Genomic DNA, 16,491 nt, shown 5'->3' on the forward strand with positions numbered 1-16,491 from the left:
TCTTACTGATGATCTTTGACACAAGGGACCCAAAAACCATTTTCTGCTTATAAAATATCTTTACCCTAAATTCTTCATCTTAAAAAAAACTTTTATAGTTCTTTTCTGTTTTATCTTATACTAAAGGAAAGTTCACAAAGGAATTATCTTATTTCTCTATCTGCTCTATTTATATCCCACTTTTCTATCATTGCAGTGAAGGTGTTTTACACTTCAAAATAATGTTTTATTGGCCTTTTCTATTTCTTTTTCCATTTATTGTTTATTATAATTACAAACACCAAAAGAAAATGAAAAAATGTACACACACAAAAACACACACATATGCAAACATATCCAAACAAAGAAAATATTCTGTGGAAAAGCTTCAGGGGTTGAATGGGAAATTGCTAGAGACTCATGGCGTGATATTTATATCTAGATTAGAAGAAGATTCCTGTAATGTGCTCCGTGTGGGGCTGCCCCTGTAAAGTGTTCAGAAATGTCAATTGGTACAAGATGCTGCAGCCAGGAAGTTGACTGGAATGGGCTGTAGGAACCATATCATTTCACTCTTGGTCCATCTACAGCAGTGGTTCCCAAACTTATCTGGCCTAACGCCCCCTTTCCAGAAGAAATATTACTCAGCGCCCCCTGGAAATTAATTTTTAAAAATTTTCTTTCTTTTATGCTTTCACCACCCCCTTACAGTTATTCATCACCCCCAAATGCACCTGTGGCCCATCCCCACCCCCCTGGATCGCTGCAGCACCCAGCAGGGGGCGGTAGTGCCCACTTTGGGAATCACTGATCTACAGTGATTCCCAAATGGCTTCCAAGCACAATTTAGAGCCCTATATGGTTTGGGACGAACATACATGAAGGACTATGAACCTGCCTAACTGCAATGGTGAATGTTGGAGGACCTGAGTTGCGTGTCCCCACCTTCTGAGATTAGGTGGGTAGCATCCTCGTAGAGGGCCATCTCAATCATGGCACCAAAAAATCTTGAATTCTCTTTCCAGCAATATTTGTCTGTTCCTGTTTTTCACCAGCAGACATCTTTGCTTGGTTTGCCATTTTCTCTGTTATCCCTCCTTCCTGGCTAAGTTTTGATAGGTGATTTTATGACTTTGTGTGCATTTTAGCTGCTCCTAATTGTTTTATTTATGTGTGATTTTGTGGGGAGTTAATTTTAAATGATTTAAAATAAGATTTTATTAGGTACTAGAGTCAAATCAAGCTGAACCCAAGAATACAACGGGTGCTAGGATGCACACCTGCACTGTGGCCTTCCTGGGGGCTGGCTACATGGCAAAAGCCCCTGCCCACCCTTGGACTCTTGAAGATCCGCCTCCAAACCTCAAGGAACATTCCTGACCCAGGGGTCACCAACCTCCAGCTGCAGCTTGGAAATCTCCATGACAATTGCTCATCTACTGTAACCTGCCACCCCTTTGGCTTCACAGAATCAGCCTCTCTGTCAGATGGCTATCTAGCCTCTGTTTAAAAATTTCCAAAGATGGAGAACCTACCACCTCCCGAGGAAGCCTGTTCCACTGAGAAACCGCTCTAACTGTCAGGAACTTCTTCCGGAAGTTTAGATGGAATTTCTTTTGAATTAATTTCATCCTATTAATTCTGGTCCGTCCCTCTGGGGCAAGAGAGAACAATTCTGCTCCATCCTCCATATGGCACCCTTTTAAATACTTGAAAATGATTATCAGATTCCTTTCTCAGTCGTCTCCTCTCTAGGCTAAACAGATCAAGCTCCCCCAACCTTTTTTCATATGTCTTGGTCTCCAAACCCCTCACCATCTTTGTTGCCCTCCTCTGGACGCGTTCCTGTTTGTCAACATCCCTCTTCAACTGGGGTGCCCAAAACTGAACACAGTACTCCAAGTGAGGCCAAACCAGAGCAGAGTACAGCGGTACCATCACCTCCTGTGATCTGGACACGATACTCAGTTTGATACAGCCCAAAGTCCCATTTGACTTTTTAGCCACTGAGTCACACTGCTGACTCATGTTCAATGTATGGTCTACTAAGACTACTAGATCCTTTTCGCACATACTACTACCAAGACATGCCTCCCCCATCTTATATTGGTGTATTTTGTTTTTCCTACCTAAATGCAGAACTTTACATTTGTCCCTATTAAACTTCATTTTATTCAGTTTAGCCCACTTCTTGAGCCTATCAAGATCATCCTGTATTTTGTTGCTGTCTTCAGTTGTGTTTGCTACCACTCCCAGTTTAGTATCATCTGCAAATTTAATAAGTATCCCCTCTAATCCCTCATCCAAATCATTTATAAATATGTTGAACAACACAGGTCCCAGGACAGATCCTTGGGGTACTCCACTTGTCACTCTTTTCCAAGAAGATGCTGAACCATTAGCAGGTACCCTCTGGGTATGATTTGTCAACCAGTTATTGATCCACCTGACAGAATTAGGATCCATACCGCATTTTACCAACTTGTCAACAAGAATATCATGTGGAACCTTATGAAAAGTTTACTGAAATCCAGATAAACCTTGTCTATGGCATTCCCCGATCCTCCTTTTTCCCTTTCTTGAAGGTAGGGACAATATTTGCCCGCCTCCAATCATCTGGCACCTCACCTGTTCTCCAAAAAGTGTCAAAAATAATGGACAGAGGTTCAGAGATGAGATCTGCAAGTTCTTTTAATACCCTTGGATGCAGTTTATCTGGCCCAGAAGACTTTGTTTCATTTAAAGAAACTAGGTGTTTGTAGACTGGTCCAGAAGTGATCCCAGGCCACCATTCCCATTTCCCATGTTGTTACGTTTTTGCCACATTGATCACTATTTCCCTCACAAGAGAAGCCTGAGGAGAAATAGGAGTTAAGCAGATCAGCCCTCTCTTCATCATCTGTTATAATTTCACTGTCTTATCCTTGCAATGGTCCTATGGTGTCCCTATACTTTTTCTTGCTTGAAATATAACTAAAGAAGCCTTTTTTGTTATGTTTAGCATTTCTTACTAGCCTAAGCTCATATTGAGCTTTAGCATTTCTAACACTCCCCCTACAATTATTGGTTATTTGTTTATACTCATCCTTGGTAATAAGGCCTTCCTTCCATAAATGACTCTTTTTTATCCCTTAAATCTTTTGACAACTGCTTATGGAGCCAACTGGCTTCCTTAGGCTCCTTCCATCTTTTCTTCTCAAGGGAATTGTTTGTGATTGAGTCTTCAGTATTTCACTTTTAAGAAACTCCCAGCCCTCTTGGACTCCCATCTCTTTAAGTCTTTCTAACCACAGGACTCTACACAACATACCTTTAAGTCTGTGAAAATCAGCTTTCCTGAAGTCTAGTCTATATGTATGACTACGTAAAGGTTTTCTCTTTCCCACAATTGAATATTCCAAAAGCACATGGTCACTACTACCAAGTGTGCCCACTACATCCACCTCATCTACCTGTTCTTACCTATTGATGAGAATCAAGTCTAAAATAGCAGAGCCCCTGGTTCCCCTCTCTACTTTCTGGGAAATGAAGCTGTCGGCAAGACAAGTTAAAAATTTAATGGAGTTTGCATTGGTCTTCCAACAGATATCTGGGTAATTGAAGTCACCACTTTTCCCCCCATTTTTGAAAATTGTGTAATTTGGTCTAGCAGTATCTCATTCAAGTACTCTGACTGGCTTGGTGGTTTATAGCAGACACCCAAAATAATACCACTCTCATTTCCTACTCCGTTTATATTTACCCAAATACACTCAACTGAACTTTCATGCTCGGGTACCTGTATTTCTTCACAAGTATAAAGATTCCTAACATATATTGCTATACCTCCCCCCTTCTTTTCTTGTCTGTCCCTTCTGAATAGATTGTACCCCTTGATTTTAGTATTTCAATTGTGAGTATTATCCCACCAAGTTTCTGTGATTCCTATTAGGTCATAGCCCCCTTCCTCTATTAGGACTACTAGTTCCTCCTGCTTGTTTCCCATACTCTGTGGGCCATTCCGCACTCGTTCAAAATTGCACAATGGTTGCAAATTGAAATCGCTACTGATTTGCTGTTATGCACAACATTGCTGACAATCTGCAACACTCCTGAAACCGATCCGCTTCGTTGTAGCGCTTTCAGGGAAATCCCCAAAAGTGGATTCACCCTCCGGAAAGCGCTACACTCTTGCAACCAATCTGCAACACTAGCGAGAAAGTTCTGTGCGTTACCATTGTTGCGGTTTCTGCAAAGTCCCTCCCCCTGGCTCTTTCCTCTGATCTTCCGGTGAAGCGATCGCCATTTTTTTTTCTCAGAGCGAGCGGAGATCAACGCATCGGCGAGCCTTCATTTACCCAGCAAGGCTTGCCCGGTGGCAGTCCCTTCCTCAGAGCTGTTTAAAATCACCCAAGCACCAAGCAACACACAGCTCCGTTTGCTGGTTTATTTTCCCTTTATTTTTCACTCTATTTTCAGCCGAAAATCGTGCGGGGGGGGGGTTTCACTCGGGGGGAGGGTGGCAACAATGAAACGGCAGCTCAAACACACCTGCTAGCTAGATGGGTCTCTCCGTTGCAACGAATCAACACAGATTCGTTGCAACGTGTTTTTTTTTTAAACCTTCCTTAAAGGGAAAGGGGCTTTTCGGGAGCATGATAATGACCGCCCATTGGCTGCTCGTTTGATTGACGGCCAGGGGCGGGACAAAGCTCAGCAATATCACTTCCTGGCTAGCGATTTTTGCCGAGACCGGAAACCTGTGGGAAACGATAGAAACGCAACTGGATTCCACTACAAAGGCAGGTATGCATAACGATGAATTCCACTATTTAAAATGGCATTTTTTCGTTCTGCGACCAGTTTGCTACATAGATCCTGGTGCGGAATGGCCCTGTGCATTAGTGTAGAGACATCGTAATCCATCCTTTGTGTGCCTCATGGTTTTGGTTTTTGAACTTCCTTGTAAACTAGTAGTTCCCTGCTTTTGTAACATTCCCTGGCAATTTGAGATCTTCTTATCTTCAGATCTTGCCACCACACCAAGTTCTGAATTTATGTCTTGCTCCCCCTTTGTGTCTAGTTTAAAGCTCTCTTCACCAGGTGTGCAAGGGTTCTCCCAAAAATACTTTTTCTGTCCCTTGTGAGGTGCACGCCATCTCCTGATAATAGCCCTTCATATTGACATCGTTGACCATGATCTAGAAATCCAAACCATTCCTGTCGACACCATTGATGTAGCCCGTCATTTATTACACACTTCACCCTCTACTCCTTTTAGCAAGGAATCCCCAATTACCAGTACCTGTTTCTTTGTACTCTTGGGAGCAGAACTAAAACTCTTTCTTGTGGGGGACTGTGAAGTGTTTCCTGAGCTTTGTGGGGTCGTCGAGGGAGAAGACCTAGAACTCTCACCTTTGGGGGCCTGTGACTTTTTTCTTGGTCTATGTTGGGGCTTGTTCTTCATGGGGGATTGCACATGTTCCTGTGTTCCTGAATCAACCCCTTCAAGCAGATCTTGGAACCGATTGCTGAGCAACAGTGGGTCATACCTTCTCCTTATTCTTCTACTCCTATGTGTAATATTCTTCTAATTATTACCCTCCTGTATTAGGTGCTCCTGATTTTCTTTTGATAGATTTCCCTCCTCCTGCAGTGTAATCAATTGTTTCTCTAATCCGCGGACCTTCTTCTCCAGCAGAGCCACTAATTTGCACTAGCTGCATTTGTAAAAATTGTCCCCCTGAGGTAAAAAGAGAAAAATTCCGCAGATGGTACACGTCAATACGCACTCTTCTTCAGTCTTCATGCCACTTTGATTCATCTGAAGTGCTCTACAAACAGTCAAATACTTCACTGAAACCTTCGGCTTGATCCTCAGGTGAAAAGCCAACAGCTAAGAGTCCTTTAGCTCTTGCTCTTGGCTCCTTATACAGTATTCTGGTTTAATGCAGACCCCAAGAGTCCTTTGGGTTTTGTTAGTATTGCGTGCACCAACAGCATGTCCCTCTGGCAAGCACGAGCCTTTTATAGTACAAAGACCAACTCAGAAGAGGGCGGAGCTAGCAGTCAGCTCCTGAGTCAGCTTCTGAGATAATGTTCTCCTTCTCCCAACTCCTCCAAAGACTGCTTCCTCTGGCAAGCAAGAGCATTTTATAGCACAAAGGCCTACTCAGCAGAGGGCAGAGCTAGCAGTCAGCTCCTGAGTAAGCTCCTGAGATAATGTTCTCCTTCTCCCAACTCCTCCAAAGACTGAGTGGTTGGGACCTGAAAATCTGCTGGAATTGCAGGTCATTGCCAGGCAACAGAGATAGAATGATAGAATAATAGAATTGGAAGGGACCTTCTGGGTCATCTAGTCCAACCCCCTGCACTATGTAGGACACTTACAACTCTATCACTCATCCACTATCACCTGCCAACCTTGAACTTTCACAGAATCAGCCTCTCTGTCAGATGACTATCCAGCCTCTGTTTAAAAATCTCCAAAGCTGGAGAACCCACAACCTCCCAAGGAAGCTTGTTCCACTGAGAAACTGCTCTAACTGTCAAGACAGAATTTCTTTTGAATTAATTTCATCCCATTGGCTCTGGTCTGCCCTCCGAGGCAAGAGAGAACAACTCTGCTCCATCGTCTATATGACACCCTTTTAAATACTTGAAGGTGTTTATCAGATCCCCTCTCAGCCGTCTTCTCTATAGGCTAAACAGACCAAGCTCCCCCAACCTTTCCTCATATGTCTTGGTCTCCAAACCCCTCACCATCTTTGTAGTTCTCCTTTGGACATGCTCCAGTTTGTCTACATCCCTCTTCAACTGGGGTGCCCAAAATTGTGCTAGTTACACTCCTTGGCATTTAGCCTTGTCCCCCTTTCTCTTGGTTTTAAGGAGGTCTGTTAGGGGAAGGGCTACTTGCGATTAGAGGAGTAGGAAATCATGATAGAAATTGGAGAATCTGAGGAACGACTGCAGCTGGTGGCATGTGCAAGGATCCTCCCAGGCCAGCAGGTCTTTTACTTTGGCGAGGTCCATTTTAATCCCCCGCTCTGAGACCCGATGCCCCAGATAGTCAATTTGGCTCCTATGAAACTCGTATTTGGACATCTTGGCAAACAGCTTATGGTCACGGAGGTGCTTTAGGACCTTGCGGACCAGCGCCACATGTTCCTTCTTGTTTTGGCTGTATATCAAAACATCATCAAGTAAAACCACCACCGCCCCGATAGGACAGATCATGTAACACCTCATTAATTACATTCATGAATATTCCTGGTGAGCCAGCCAACCCAAATGGCATAATGAGATATTCAAATTGGTGCAAGGGGGTGTTAAACGCTGTCTTCCACTCGTCCCCTCTGCAATTCGCACCCAGTAGTACGCCTCCCTTAAATCAAGCTTGGTGAAAATTTCCCCCTCTCCCAAATGCCCTAGCAAGTTATTGATCAAGGGTAGGGGGGGGTAGGCAATTACTTGGGAGACAGCGTTGATGGCCCTGTAATCAGTACAGAGCCATCCTTTTTCTTTGTGAAAAGCACAGGGGCTGCCATCAGGGAGGTGGCTAGGCAGATGAAACCCCTCTGCAAATTCTTGTCAATGAGCCCTCTAACTCTTCAGGGCTCATGTTATAAAGTTTTGTCTTTGGCAGCACTGTCCCTGGCACCCGTTCAATGGCACAATCCGTGGGGCGGTGCGGGAGGAGTTGATTGCACTCCCCTTCCGAAAAGGTCTGGATCAGATCCTTGTAGCAAGCCAGTAACTCCTCCTTCTCCCCCAAGTTCAGACCCATTGCCCACGGCAACGGATTGCATACAAAAGGGAGGTTTTCCCAGCCAACTACAGTTCTGGTGACTGCTTTCCTCTGCCCCTCTCCCTTCTCCTTAAACCAGATGTGGGATCGACAGTTTGGATGGTTAAAGTCTAGCATCTGTTCATTCAAGTCTATTTGTGGTTTATGGGTGTCTAGCCAGTCCGTGCCTAAGAGAATAGCAAAGCCGGTGATGGGGGTGATGGTTAGGGAGCTCCTATCCAAGTGAGACCCTATATTCATGACCAGAGGGGCCATGGCCTCGGTGATTGCCTTTCCCCCCACTGGGGCTCCATCCACCTGGCGCATGAGAATGGGCTTGTCCAAGGGGACTCTCCCCATCCCAGTCCCCTCACCAGTTCTGGTTTTATTAAGGATGTGGAACACCCAGAGTCCACACATACTTGTACTTCCATTTGGGACCCATCCTCCTCATTCAGGAACTTTGCTGGGAGGAGGATGGGTGGGAGGATCCAGTGCGGAGTGGGCGGGGTGCCTTTTAATATGACCCACCGTAGGGCACTGGGCAGGGCAGGCTGTCATTGTTTCCTGAAGCTGGCTGAGACAGCCAGTTGTTTTGATTGTTGTTCCCCAGATGCTCATCTTCCTCACTCTCTGCACTTTGTTCACTGGGGCTGCACACGGGAGTGAACATCCCACACGACTTATTGCCGGAGGGGGGGAGCCCCACTGGAACATGAGGTTTCTTGGGAGAGGGCTTAGTCTGGTCTGTCCCTTGCCAAACCAGGTGCTTTCCCCATTGGCAGGCAGGCCTGTGCCTCTTAGGGCGCTCTGTGGCAAAGTGCCCCTTCTCCCCACATTCTAGGCAAAGTCCCAACTGTCTGCACCAGTCCCGTTCCAGGGCAGCGATGCACAGAGGCACCTTCTCCAACCCTCTACCCCCTTCATGCCCCAGTTTCTTGCTGGGGCCGGGGGTCACATCCTGTTTCCAGAGTTTTAGGTCTACTTGCTCAGGCTCTATGTAGCCAGCCTGCAAAATCCAGGTTTCCAAGTCCTTGTCCAAAGGTGGCCGCCTATAGTATATACCCTCAATCAGTGTTCTATCTAGTTCTTGTTTGGAGGCATCCACTTTTTGCTCTTCATTGAGGTTCTGTAGCTTCCCAATTAGGGAGCAGAGTTCTCCAACATACTCTGCCAGTGGGTGCCCCTTTTGTTTCAGATGCTTGAAACTCTCCCTCGCCTTCATTTCCTGAAACAAGTCTTGGTTGACCCACCAATCTGCTGCCTTGCCCTCCAGATTGCTCCCCAAAGTACGTAACGCATCCTCCTCAGATAGGAAGTTGTTTCCCCAGTTCCTCAGGAATCCATCTACTTTCAATAGAAAAAAGCCCAACTTATCTGCCGAGCCATCGAACCATGCATGGAACTCTCGCCCAACCACATGTCCCCCTTCTGTGGCTGGTGAGAGTGCTGCAGGGGTGGTGGGCGCGCCCGGCACAATTGGGGCTGCTGGCACAGGGACTGGAGCAACCGGCACAGGAACGAGTGGGGCAGCAGGTCCGACCAGCACATTCAGGACAGGAAGAGCGGGAGCTGTAGGTGCCAGGAACGCTGGTGTGGGGGCCAAAGCCCCAGGGCCAGTGGGCGCATTTGGGGCAGCAGGAGCAGGCGTCACTGGAACCAGAACCCGAGCCAGGCCACTGGTGCAGGGGCTGGCAGAACCGCTGAAGCTACAGGCCCGCCAGGCACAGTTGAGGCCGCAGGAGCCAGAGTCCCTGGAATCAGGGAGGTCGATGCAGGGGCCAGTGGAGCCGGGAGCAGCACTACTTGCGCTCCTGGCGGTGGTGGGGCAAGCAGAGCACCCAGGGTCGCTAAGGCAGCAATCGTGGTGAGTTGCTGCAGTGGGACCACTCCCCCTGGTGCCTGGGCAGTGTAAAGGACTGGAGCGGAAAAGGTCGCCCACGCGGACAGGTTACCAAGGCTCTGTATAAAACAAAGGCAGATTTTAAGGACTGGGTTGACAAGAAAAGGAAGCACCTTCCTACTCTATAGGGGTCATGGTCTTCATCTCCACCAAGAACCTGAAAAACAGGCGTCCAAGTAAAAAACTGAGTTACAAGTTTTTGGGCCCTTTTAAGGTGGTGGGTATTATAAACAAGGTCTCTGTTAAGGTGGAGCTAACACCCACCTACCACAAGGAGCATCCAGTTTTTCATGTCAATCTCTTGAAATTGGCTCCCCCACTGAATAAGTGGCACCCCACTGCTCCCCCTCATCCCCCAGTTATGGTGGAGGATGAGAGGTTTTGGATTCCCAGATCCAGGGCGGTGGTGGATTCCCAGATCCAGAGGAAACAGTTACAGTACTTGGTGTCTTGGAAAGGCTTTCCAGATACAGACAACGAGTGGGTGGATGCTGAGTATGTTCACGCTCCCGTTCTGGTGAAACGCTTTCATGATACCTTCCCTGCTAAACCCTGCCCAGGGTCACTCAACTCCGATGGGGGATAGGAGGGGGTCCTGGGAGGATCAGTGTCATGAATCCCAGCTTTCTGTCCCACACACCCTCTTCATGGGCTGCTAATTCCCCAATCCTCCTAGCAGCTCCTGCCTTGCTCTGACCTCACCCTCTAGCCCAGGAGCATTTCTCCCCTCCCCTTGCCTCGCTATGCATTTCAAAGAGAAGAATCAGCGCCTCTCTAATCTCTGGCTTTCAAGGTTGCTTCACTGTCAGCTTGCCTAAATAACAACTGCAGGACAGCGCCTTCAACCCTTCCCTCTATCAAGGGATATCAAAGGCTTTTGTGACCCTGTTTTCCTGTGTGAATGCCTGGTTCTTTCCCAAATAGTTTATTACCCTTTTCCCACTACCCAGGTATAAAGGTTGGCCATCCCATTCACCGGTGTCTCTGTCAATGACTGTGTGTGAGCATATGCAAAGTGTGGGCTCTGAATGCTGACTTCTTCAATAAAAGACTTCCTCAAAGCTTCAACCCGAAGCCTGATAGTAATGTCTTGGATGAGAGTTTGCTGGGTCTCAACGCCTTGGTTCCTGTCAGCCTCCCACAGTCTCCCCTCTAGATGGTGCACAGAGGCTTCATCAGGAGGTGGCTTGCTCCCCCCCCCCCCATGTCCTCCAAGTTTAACGAGACCAAGGCAACTTACTGGCAGTAATTCTAAAAAAAAAACATTGAACCAGATCAGGAACTAACAGCAACAGTTTGAAAAGGAAATTCTTTATATGACCAGAGGTATGATGCACGTAATGGACACTTTTTAAAATAGTAAGACTTCATACTAAATGGAGAAGTGAAAGTATTGTGCATTATGTCCATAAAAGGAAAAGAAAAATATTGTAAAGAAAAGACACAGGTTTTCGAGACATTTATGGACATGTGTTGATAATATTATGAGTTTCTGCAATAAAAACATACTTTTGAGAATAAGTTGAACTGACAGAAACTACTTTGTGATGTTTGGCACAAACACACCATCTCTTTGAAAAACCCTGACGGTAGATGAGCACACAAAGCAACCCATGGCATATTTCTCTTCTGGTGCCATTGTGTTAAATGTATCTTGCTGCCAAAAAGGACAGATTCAAGAACTGACTAGAAAGGGAGGTTGCAGAAATGCAAGTTATTACAACACTCAAAACAATAGCATACACTGGACTCAACAAGGACAGATTTTTTAAAAATCTCACTATGCATGCTAATGTCGTTCAACTCTTATACCCACGTTCCTTACAATCCCCTCTTCTTTTTATTTTATTTCCTTTTGGACAATGTGACTGTAATGTGATGTTAGTAATATGTAATGTAATTTAGAATTTAGCTCTCTGGTCTTAGGACAAGATAGTTGCCAGCACAGTTTGTCACTTGCAGAGATGCTTCCATGCTTGGGTGGAGATGGATGGGGCAACCAGCTAGTCTCTTTTAATTATTTCTTTTCACAACTGTGAAAGTCTGCCATTAATTATGAACATGGACAGTTTTATTTCTCCAATGTTTTTTGTGAACTACATCTGAACTCAAAAGGACTGATTAGCTGTTTTAGCAAAGAATTATCATATGGCATCATATGGCTTAATTTGGATATTATGACATAGCTTACTAATTTGCCATAATTTGCTTTTGCCTTATATCTCCACAGTTATGATGGTTTTTCATTTAGTCTGAGAAAGAATGCATGCACTTGAAAGCTCATGCCTTGAATAAATCTTTGTTGGTCTTAAAAGTGCTATTGGACTCTTGTTTTTGTTTTGCTCCCAAAAAGTGTTCATTGATTTACAGCCAAATGAGGTACAGTAAAATAAAGGAACATCTTTGAGAACAATCAAGAAGTGACGTGAGAGCCTTATTCAAAACTTTTAGCTCTCTGGTTTGTGTCCAGTCTACTAGATTTGTCTAGATTAGAATAGGTAATTATGGATGGAATTTTTAAAAAATGGTTTGGACTTTTAATTATTTACTGCATGCATTTATATATTTTATTATTCTGTATGTTTTTATCATGATATACCTTGCTCTAAGTCTGAAGAGAAAGTGTGGATAATAAACACAAAATAATTTGCATCTGATCTTGCACATACATTTTTGTGAATTAAAAATAAGTTCTTTTGCTTGTACAGCTATATAAATTAAAATTTTCTTGTGCTTATTTAGGTGTTCAACAAACTTATATTAGCGCTGAAATGCTCAGAAGTAAATCCCTTTCCATTACCAACAGTATGCTGGATGCAGAGAAGCAGTTAGATCCCTGTCCAAAGTTATTAGAGTCTATACATGGAAGTATTTGGACACGCCTTCCTCAGAAACTGAATTCAACCTTCCCACCTTGCAGTGGTCCCCAACCCCAACTTTACAGCAGTGGTCCCCAACCTTTTTATCACCGGGGACCGGTCAACGCTTGACAATTTTACTGAGGCCTGGGGGGGGGGTCTTTTGCCAAGGGACATCGCCGCCGCCTGAGCCCCTGCTCCACTTGCTTTCCCACCAGCGCCCCTGACTTCCCACCGCCCTCTGGGGGGGCACCGCCAGCAGCAGCTGCGCAGTGCCTCGCCAAGGGGGAGCCCCAGCCATGTCGGCCGCTGGAAAGCACCAAAGGTGAGCTAGCGGCAGAGTGGCAGGTCAGCCCCCGAGGCAGCAGCCTGGGAGGAGGACGTGGAGGAGCCGCTGCCCGGTACTGACTGATCCACGGACCAGTACTGGTTCCCGGCCTGGGGGTTGGGGATCACTGCTCTACAGGACTGATTGGTGCCACCCACCTTTATTTTCTGTTTTGTTCATGTCAGCCCCTCAGCCAGGTTCTTAGCAGCACAGTTTCCTCCACCATGCCTTTGGTTTGTTATGGACTGCACACCTCATCTGGGGACGTCCGGTCTAGTATTTCTGATTCCATGCACCACTACTGCCATGACAGTTGCTAACAAAGGCTGCAGTACATATACACATGTTATAGTGATGCTGTGGGCAGTGGATCAAGATCTGTTTGGGATAGGAAGGCCTTGCTGCACAGCAGCCAGAGACTCCCTGTGTGGCTTTGAGCAAACCAGTCAGCCTTGGGAGAGCCAGGTTGATGTGGCTATGAGGTTTGGCTTAGGATACAGAAGATCCAGGATCAAACGTCTGCTTAGCTATGAAGCTCACTAGGTGGTCTTGGAGCACTTAGCACATCCTATTTCACAGGATTGTTTTATGAATACAACAAGTCTGACTGGAAAACTTTAATCATAATTAGAGCAAGCACTGAACTGAAGGTAATTGAATTGGTTTTGGGGAGAAAATGAGTGATTTTGGAAGCCTAACCTTCCTAGGTGACGAAGGTCTGATTAATTACTTTCTTGCTCTCCTGATCCCATACTTAGAAGATTTCACATCTGTCCTTCCCTGAGCCTATCATCCTTCTATACAAGGCTTCTTTTTTCCTTTCACACTTCTGCTCAGAAGCAAAGTGCATCTTGGAGTTTTCCTGCTTTCTCACTTGACGATTTCTACATGCAGCTTGAATTTTAGAAAGGAAGCACTAATGTGCTCTGGCTTGGTTGTTGTTGGAGTGGTAAGACAAGGATCAGTCTGTAACGGGTTCCAGCAACGTTACTTCCCACAACTGAGGAAGGCAAGATTAAGGCATGGAACAGAACTGGGTAAACTCATCCAGCTACTTGCTTGAGTCAACAGGGATACAGTGGAGGCCACAAAATACTCCTTTCTCATGGTTTTCACTGCCATTTCATAGGCCTTCATAAGCACCCTGTGAGATGTTCTTGATGCCTTGTTGTGAGTCTTCTTTCAAATTCACTCTAGCCATCTCAGCTCCTGCTTCTTATCACATAGCTCCCCAGGATATGAAATGGCCTCGGGGTGCATTCTCATAATTGATGGCAGTTGTTAATCACTGTTGCCATGGAGCTGAGAGAATGCAGGCTTCAGCCTTCCCCCTGTGTGATTTTCACAACTTAAAAACATTCAGGTGGTGCTATTTGCCTCACTGGAGAGTTGCATATGTTAGCCTGTCAGTATATGAACCATCTTTCCATAAAGAGGAGCAACTGCTGAACAGGGTCTGGGAATGTGACTGAGTCGAAATGTAGCAGGAAGGGAGGAGTCTGGATCTGTTTCCGGGTTTTAAGGACATCAAAGCTTGCATTTTTAGCATCTGACTTTCCAGCCCCTAAGGAATGGGTTTGGCCAAGTGAGATGGAATTAGAAACATCGTGGAGTTAATGCTTTGGTGGGAAGTTTTGTTCTTGAAAAAGATAAGATTGACTCTTCTGTCTTAAGATTCAGAGGTTGCAGGGCTTTTGCTGGAAACAGCATTAAGTTTTAGTTGGACTGTCCCCTGAAACATCTATTTTCAGCCAGGCTCTAAGGACAGGGATTTTAATATGTGCACTAGAGCATTAGTTCCACAGAATGAAACAAAGAAAGCTTTGCACATTTAGGATCTGAAGCAGGTTTGAGGACAAAAAGTACAATTTTCAGAAAAGCCTGAACAGTTTCCTCTCCTGTTATGAATACAGTATTACTTCAAAATAAAGTAGCATTTTCAGTCATAAACACAGATAAAGAAGAGCTTTTGGCTGACTGGTTGATGTGCTACCATCAGATCTCTATGACTGAAAGTCAGTCCTGGTCTTTGGTAGAGTGGGGGTGGGGGGGGGGAAGGGATGCTTCACTGTGATTTTTCAGCTAGTGGCTGTGCAGTGAGGTGAGAAAAGGCTGGCTGCCTCATTATGCCCTGAAATGAGATTCTGACTTCAGGCTGAAGCAACTCTGGCCTTCTGAGATAATTTATAAACTGGATTTTCCCTTGGTCTGACACTCATGAACAGATAACCACAGTATACTTATACTAGAAAAGAAGCCCATTTTCAAAAGAAATAAAATGGGCGCTAGGGCGGCGCTTCCCGGGGCGAAGGATTCCTGGGGGCTGGGACAACGTGGCAACTGAGCCGCGACCTGGGGCGGTCTCCCGGGCCTAGGAAGAGGCTCACGGCGCCACAGATGCGACGAGGCTGTTCCGCGGGAGGGTGTAGGACGGTCCGTGGCTTGGAGGGGTGGTGGCTGTCGGCCTAAGGCCCCCCTCGCCATCCTGGAGACTCACCAGGTCCCAGGCATGTGGCAGCGTGGAGGAGCGCAGTTGGGTGAGTGCGGGCTCTGAAGTCTTCGCATGTGAGTCCAGCGGCAGCGGGTCTGCGGAGGTGCTCCGTGCAGCGGCGGCATTTTCGGGCCTCGGCAGCAGGCGTCGGCGGGGCGTGGGGCTAGGAGCAGCTCCGCGGCGTTGGCTCAGTGATGGCGGCCATCTTGTTTCCTTCCAGTGAGTGTGGGCGGCGGTCCAGCAGCAGCGGCTCCGTAGCAGCTGGCCGCGCAGCGTCGTCATGTTGGGGCATCAGCGGGAGGCATCGGCGTGGTGGTGGGCGAGGAGTGGGTCTGCAGGGGTGGCCGAGGAATGGCCGCCATGTTGTCGACGTTGAGTTGTCGTGGGCGGCGGCTGCAGCGAAGTGTCTTGTCGGAGTGGCGGCGGCAGCAGGGAATTCCCCGGGCCCAGGCGGGGAAGCAGGAGTGTGTAAGTGGGGGTTTGGGGGTCGGAAGGTCGCGGGTGTCGGCAGGCGGGGAGGCTCCTCGTCGGTCGGGGTGGGAAGGGCGCGTTGTGGGTCGGGTGGGAGCGGACGCTGGGGGTGGGGATGTTAAGGGCTCAGGTGGCGGGTAGAGACACTGGAGGTGGGGGTGGGAAGGACTGGGGTTGCCTGCTTCCCCTTCCTCTATTGTTTTGGGACAGATGCCATCTGAAAGAGGGAGGAAATGATAAGAAGAAAATCTGCAACCTTTTCTCTGATACTCAACCCCACCCATGTCCATCCATCTTAAATGCTGCATCATGGGAATATGATTATTTCTCGTAGAGGAATGATTATATTTTCAGTAGCTATTACACCAATTCCTATGCTTTGTTCTGAGGCTGCCTCACACTGAAGGAAAATGACAAGGAGGCCAAAGATGCAATTGGTCCCAAAGTGTGGGCCCAAGCAAGAGTCTGCATAGTTAATAACTAGAAAGACAACTATTAAGGTCACAGGCCTGGGGAAAGCAAGGACACTTGGCTCAGAATTTGGGGGAGTAAGTGGGCTTCTTGCTAACTTGCTCACCCTGTGAGGTAAGCGGTGATGAGACAGCTCTAACAGAATGGCTCTGTGAGAACAGTTGTAAGAGAACTGTGAGTAGCCCAAGGTTACCCAGATGGCTGCATGTGGATGAGGAGTGGGGA

This window comes from Paroedura picta, chromosome 3 (assembly GCF_049243985.1).
Source record: "Paroedura picta isolate Pp20150507F chromosome 3, Ppicta_v3.0, whole genome shotgun sequence".
Taxonomy (NCBI): domain Eukaryota; kingdom Metazoa; phylum Chordata; class Lepidosauria; order Squamata; family Gekkonidae; genus Paroedura; species Paroedura picta.